Source organism: Rhinolophus ferrumequinum, chromosome 10 (assembly GCF_004115265.2).
Source record: "Rhinolophus ferrumequinum isolate MPI-CBG mRhiFer1 chromosome 10, mRhiFer1_v1.p, whole genome shotgun sequence".
NCBI lineage: Eukaryota > Metazoa > Chordata > Mammalia > Chiroptera > Rhinolophidae > Rhinolophus > Rhinolophus ferrumequinum.
In genome coordinates this window covers 42,719,404-42,725,897 of record NC_046293.1, presented here as the reverse complement: position 1 = coordinate 42,725,897, position 6,494 = coordinate 42,719,404, and the positions used below count along the sequence as shown (strand labels likewise).

At 36.0% G+C, this 6,494-nt stretch overlaps 1 pseudogene; it reads right to left on the bottom strand.

Annotated features, from left to right (window-relative positions):
• Positions 1-414: 414 nt before the first annotated feature.
• LOC117028784 (60S ribosomal protein L18a-like) lies at positions 415-6,494 on the bottom strand (annotated as a pseudogene).

Genomic DNA, 6,494 nt, shown 5'->3' with positions numbered 1-6,494 from the left:
ATGAAAAACAGTTTTATAAATTACAAAATTCTGCTGAAATCTCTTGGACAGTTAGGGGAATGGTCCTGCAAAACTTTAGCACTTTCACATTAAAATAAGTATTTTTAATATAATAAAAGGCTGGGTTATCCCAGAAGAATGTTAATTTCACCAAGTTATTAAGTACTCAAGATTTATATTCTTTTGTGTGTGTGTGTGTGTGTCTCTAGTTTCCAACACAACTTTTATTCTTTCCCATGGTTGCACATTCTAATTGTTAAAGCAGGAAAGAAACCAGAGTAGACCACACTAACCACATCCTAGTTAATGCTTATCTGCCCTGCTCTAGAAGTGATCTAAATCAAATTTGAAAATTAGGCATTCTTTACACTTCATAACTGTAAAATACTATAGGGTTGTTCCTGTGTGAGGTCCTCAATATGCAATTACTTCCTGGGCATCTATTTTCTGCACTGAAGACTTCTGGAGTAGGGTGGGCTTCCTGCTCGAGGCAGTGAAGTGGGGCTCAAGGTGTACTTCCAGAGGCATTTCGGCAGAAGAATCTGAAAGACAGACCTACAATGATAAATGAAAAACTTTAGAAGATTCTGTAATATTGGAAACTACCAAGAAAGAGAATGAGACAACCCATAGCACCAACAAAACAAGGCACCATTGGCCTCTTTCTTCTTACAAGCACCTTCTTCCTTGTTCTTAGTATCTCGATCCTGGGGCTTCTCTCCTCCATTTGTCCAAGTGCTTCGTCCCCACCCATTTCTTTGGTGTGACCCTTGCTTGCCCTCCAATGCCCAGGGAAGTAACTCATCAGATTTTATTTTTTATTACTCTTTCCTTTTTCCCTGGATTTTTCACCTAAATCCTTGGCTTCAACTAACTGTAAGCTATTGACTCCAACCTTGACAATCCTGTCCCCTCACCATAGCCCCAAATTCCTGTTGGACATTCCACTTGAGTGCTCAGCTCTCACCTGAACTCACTGTATCAAAACAAGTTTCAGTGGTCACTAGTCACACAGCACTTGTCTTATATCCGTCAGTATGCTGGGTGCAGGAGACAGTCAGTGAAAAAGATAGACTGGTCCATATGCTCTTGAAACTCAAAGTCTAGCAGGGAAAATAGGTATTAAATGAGTTGTCTCACAATACTTATTTTAATTATAATATTTAAAGGTAAAAGGTACTATGACCTAGCCTATTTAGGGCATTTGGGAAGCCTCTTGTAGGAACAAAATCTTTTAGACTTCATAGTCCTTTTATAAGAACTTTTCTTTCCTATATTACCTGATATATTTCAAAATTCTTTAAGCCTGCCCTTCCTGACCCATTCTTGCGAATGATTTCTTCTGGCAGCTTTGAAAAATCACTCTCTAAATTAGCAGGTTCAGTGAAAAGCTACTTGGAAGAAACTTTAGATAAATCTGAAGGCAGAAAATAGTTATAAAAAATAAGACCTATTCTCTGTTTAGTAACCATGAAAATATGTCCTTACAAAATTCTTATAACAGGCTTCTTTTAAAGACATCTGGATTTCAAGAAGTATAAGGTTTATTCTATGAAAGTTCTTAATGTTAATTGGTTATTATTGGATAATCATATTCAAATAAATGTCTATAACTCTAAAAGAAATGCAAACTGCCATTTTTTCCTTATTAGATACAAGAATTTTCATCTTTGTCTCTTCCCTATGTGTAATGTAAGTTGTCCTGTTAGATTAGTTATTTAAAAGCAATGCAAAGCTATTTATTGGACACTTCCATGAGGAAGTGACATTTTATTTTTTTATTACTATTTTTGTAATTTAAAAAAAACATGTTTATTAAATACTAGCTTTACTATATTTTTAAGGTGGCAGTATTGAATATCATGTCAAGATATGTGCATTTAAAAGATTATACTTAATATTGCTGATTTGAACTTTGTGTACTTATTTATTGTTGATTTTTAAATTAAATTTATTGGGGTGACATTGGTTAGTAAAATTATATAGATTTCAAGTGTATATTTCTATACATTATCTATATATTGCATTGTGTGTTCACCACCCAGAGTAAGTTCTCCTTCCATCACCATATATTTGAGGCCCTTTACCCTTTTCTACGACCCTCACCCTCTTACCCTCTGGTAACAACTAAATTGTTGTCTGTGTCTATGAGTTTTTCTTTCTTTGTCTTGTTCCTTTGTTGCTTTCAGTTTTCTATCCTACATATAAGTGAAGGCATATGGTTCTCAACTTTTTTTGTCTGATTTATTTCACTTAGCATGATACTCTCAAGATCAGATCCATCCATGTTGTCACAAATGGCAGAATTCCATCTTTTCTTATGGCCTAGTAATTTTCCATTGTGTATATATATTACACCTTTATCTAATCATCTATCAAAGGACGCTTTGGTTGTTTCTATGTCTTGGCCATTGTGAATAATGCTGCAATGAACATAGGGGTACATATATCTTTACAGATAAATGTTTTCACATATTTAGATATCCAGAAGAGGGATTGCTGGGTCATATGGTAATTCTATTCTTAATTTTTTGAGGTACCTCCACACTGCCTTCCATAGTGGCTGCACCAATTTACATTCTCACCAGCAGTGCATGAGGCTTCCTTTTTCTCCACAGCTTCTTCAACACTTATTATTATTACATGTCTTATTGATGATAGCCATTCTAACAGATGTGAGGTGATATCTCATTATGGTTTTGGTTTGCATCTCTCTAGTAGCTAGTGAAGTTGAGCTTCACTATGTCTGTTGGCCATTTGTATGCCTTCTTGAGAGAAGTATCTGTTCAGGTCTTTTGCCCATTTTTTAATTGGATTGTTTGGTTTTAGTTGTTGAGTTGTATGAGTTCTTTACATATTTTAGATATTAGCCCATTATTAGAAGTGACACTTTAGATAGGTCATTTTAGAAGGATGAATAGGAGTTTGACCAAGTAAAGATGGAGTTTAAAAGGTTATATATATATAATATATATATAAGATTATATATATTTAAGATTATATAAGATTATATAAGAACATATAAGATTATATATATACATATATATATAATACACACACACACACACACACACACACACACACACACAGAGGATGCCAAAAAATATATATACAGGTGGACACTTTGGTCAACGTTGCCCAAGCAGTAGTTCACCGTAATCAGAAGTGTCTGGACACTGATGGTAACCACTTTGAGCACCTCTTGTAATTGCAGAAGTCAAACATGACTTGTATTCATCTTTTGTTATTGGTATATATTGAGTATTATAATTTTAATACAGTTTTCCTTTCTTAAAATGTGTATACATTTTTTTTGGCACCACATATATACATGCATACATCTGTATATATATGATAAAAAAACTTAGGAGAGGAGCATGATAGGTTAGAATGGTTCAGGGAAGGTCATGTGACAGAATTATAGTGAGTGTGCATGTGAATCCCCTTTAGTCATATGAGCTATGTAAGTAATTTTAAATTATTATTTGACAGATAGGCAGCACTTCTTTGAATGCAACTTTGGGTAGCTTACATGACAAAATAGAGCTAGGGAGTTTAAACCACCACCACCAAATTATTATCATCACCATAAACATCCTCACTACTCTCATTTTAAGTGCTAAACACTAAATGAGTTATACATATTATCATTAATTTTCATCAACTTCGTATTATAGATGTTAGTATCATTTTAAAGATAAGAATACTGAGGCTCAGAGATATTTGAGAAGGCTTCATTGAGGAAGTAACATTTAACTTGGGACGCAAAGAGTTAGTTAGGTAAAGAGGCATACAGGAATATCCCAGGAAAAGAGAGGACATGAGTGATTTTGGCAGGACTTTGAGAAGACCAGATTAGTGTTGTATAAAGTTCATTCTAGCTGCAGAATGGGGATCAGATTGAAGAAGGGCATGACTAGAAACAGGCAGATAAGGTAGGAGAATGTTACATTACCCCAGCTAAAAGATGGTAGTAAATTGAACTAATGGTAGTGGCATAGGGGAAGTGAAAGCTCAATAGATTTTGGAAATATCAGGAGGTAGAATAGATTATCAGTACTGTTCAATAAACCTCTATAGTGTGAAAGAAATGTTCTGTAATCTGCATGATACAATAGGGTAGTCACTAGCCATATGTTGTTATTGAGCATTTGAAATGTAACAAATGCAAATGAGAAACTTTCATTTTAAATTTTATTTAATATTAATTAATTTAAATTTAAATAGCCACTTGTGACTTGTGGTTACTTTTCTGGACACGGCAGGATTGAATAACTTTAGCTTACTCTCCTTTTATACATACTCTCTCTAATTACAAGGGCTATTAAGATAACCTCACTATACCCAAATTTGCACGCTTCTTCTCTGGTGAGTTTGGTCTTCTCATTACTGTACAAACATATGCAATACTGATTTTTACTTCTACATTACTCATATTTCCTTACTTACATTGCTCTGTTCTTTCCTTTTATTATTAAAAAAATATCAAGTTCCATTTTCCCAGGAAAATTTTAATGATAAATCTTTCTCATTAATATGTCTTTCCTTGAGCATCAGTCATGTTGGTCTATACCACATGATCTCATGACAAGTCACAATTTATTTCCTGCTCTTTCATATTTTTTATTGGTGTAACAAGTTAGAGCTGGATCTTACTCTAAACTAAGATGCTTTAAAGCAGGGAACATATTCTTCATATTTTCTATATTTTTTCCTCCTCCGTTAAGCATATATTTAGCAAGCCATTCTTAAAGACAAATCCTTGCTTACTACTAGGCTTTTATTACAATGTATGCTACAAGACGTCTTGTTCCTTATATAGATTTATTTTCTCAAACGGAACAAATTAAAAGTAGTGGAAAAATTAGATCAGTGGGATTTTTTAAAAATGAGGAATACATAATTATTTTAGTCTTAATTGAATTGACTATTTTTAGTGGGTAGTCCCCAAAGATGACTACTTTCAATTCCTTCCCTGCCAATATGTACATGTTGCTCCACTCTTTAAGTCAACCCAGCCACCTCCCCTGTCCCCTTTGAATTTGGGCCAGCCTTATGACTTGCTTTGACAAATAGAAACCAGTGGAAGTGACACTGCTAGTTCCAGGCCTAGCGTTTCAGGTCCTGGCAGCTTCTGCTTTGGCTCTAGGAAAGCCAGTCACCGTGCTGTGAAGTTCTGGTTGGACTACTGAATGAGGAGAAACCAGGGAAGCCACCTGAAGGAAGGGCATTGAGCTGCCAGATGTGGTAATGAAGACTTGGATTTTCCAGGCCAGCCAGCCTCCAGCTGAATGCAACCATGTGCATGACCCCAACTGACACTACATGGAGCAGAACTGCCGGGCCAAACACTGCCCTAATTGCTGATTCCAAGAATCATGAAAAAAAGTAAAACCATTATTGTTTTGAGTGGATACATTTTGAACTGGCTTGTTACACAGCAATAAATAACTAAAATGTTATCATTAAAAAAAGATTCAGTTATAGTAAGATAACTAACCTCAGTTTGATCACTTTCCTTGTCCACCCTTTCCCCAACCCTCACAAGTTTATGGCAGCTCTTTATTGAACAGCCGGTATTGAACCAAATGACTCTGTGATAATGGAAAAAACAAGTATTACTCAAACTAACCCAAGACTTTCAAAACATAATTTGAAACATTCTTCTATATGCTTAAATATTAAGTATGAAATTCTGAAATTGAAAGCATCCTGTATTCTAAGTGGTCCCTTGAGTATAAAATTTACTTATCAAACAGAAAAAAATTTTTTTGCTTCAGAATAAGTTTACCAAAATAACCATCCAAGAACCTTTGGAAAGGTGTTACTTGATTAAAATATTGGATTTAATGTTTCTGGACACTTATTCAGAACATTATCTTAATTTTGCTATTATTTGTTATAATTTTTTGTTGTTTTCTCAAGGAGTTTACTTGGGCAGACCCAGGGACAGGAAGACTTTGAATATAAAAGAAGGTGCTGTGCCTCTTGGTGGTGAAGTGTGGCTTGTGCTGGCGACAAAGGACCCAATAGGGTAAGGGAAACTTGATCTTGGAGTCATGGAACTGCTTGACGGCAGGTTGGTGTCATTTGCTAGCTGCTATCTATCGCCTCCACCTTCATGATCTGGATTGAGTGGGCACAGGAGTGGTGCTTGGCCCTCATATCTCGATAGCATTAGGTGATGCACCGGTGATTGTCGGGTCCACATACTCCAGGTACATGTTGTGGGTGCCAATGCGGTTGTCGTAGTGCAGCGAGATACCAAAGTTCTTCACTTGTAGGGGGGATTTCTCAAATACCTGCCCACAATAGACAATTTCCCCTGAAGACTTCATCTTCTTCAGCTGAGACACAAAGTATCAGAAGCAACACTTGGGGACCACATGGTTAGGCGCGAAAACACTTGTGGTAGAGGGGCAGCATGAGGCACTTGGGGGTGGGCATGCAGCACCCCACCACCTGTGTTCTCGTAGCATGCCTGAGCACTTCAT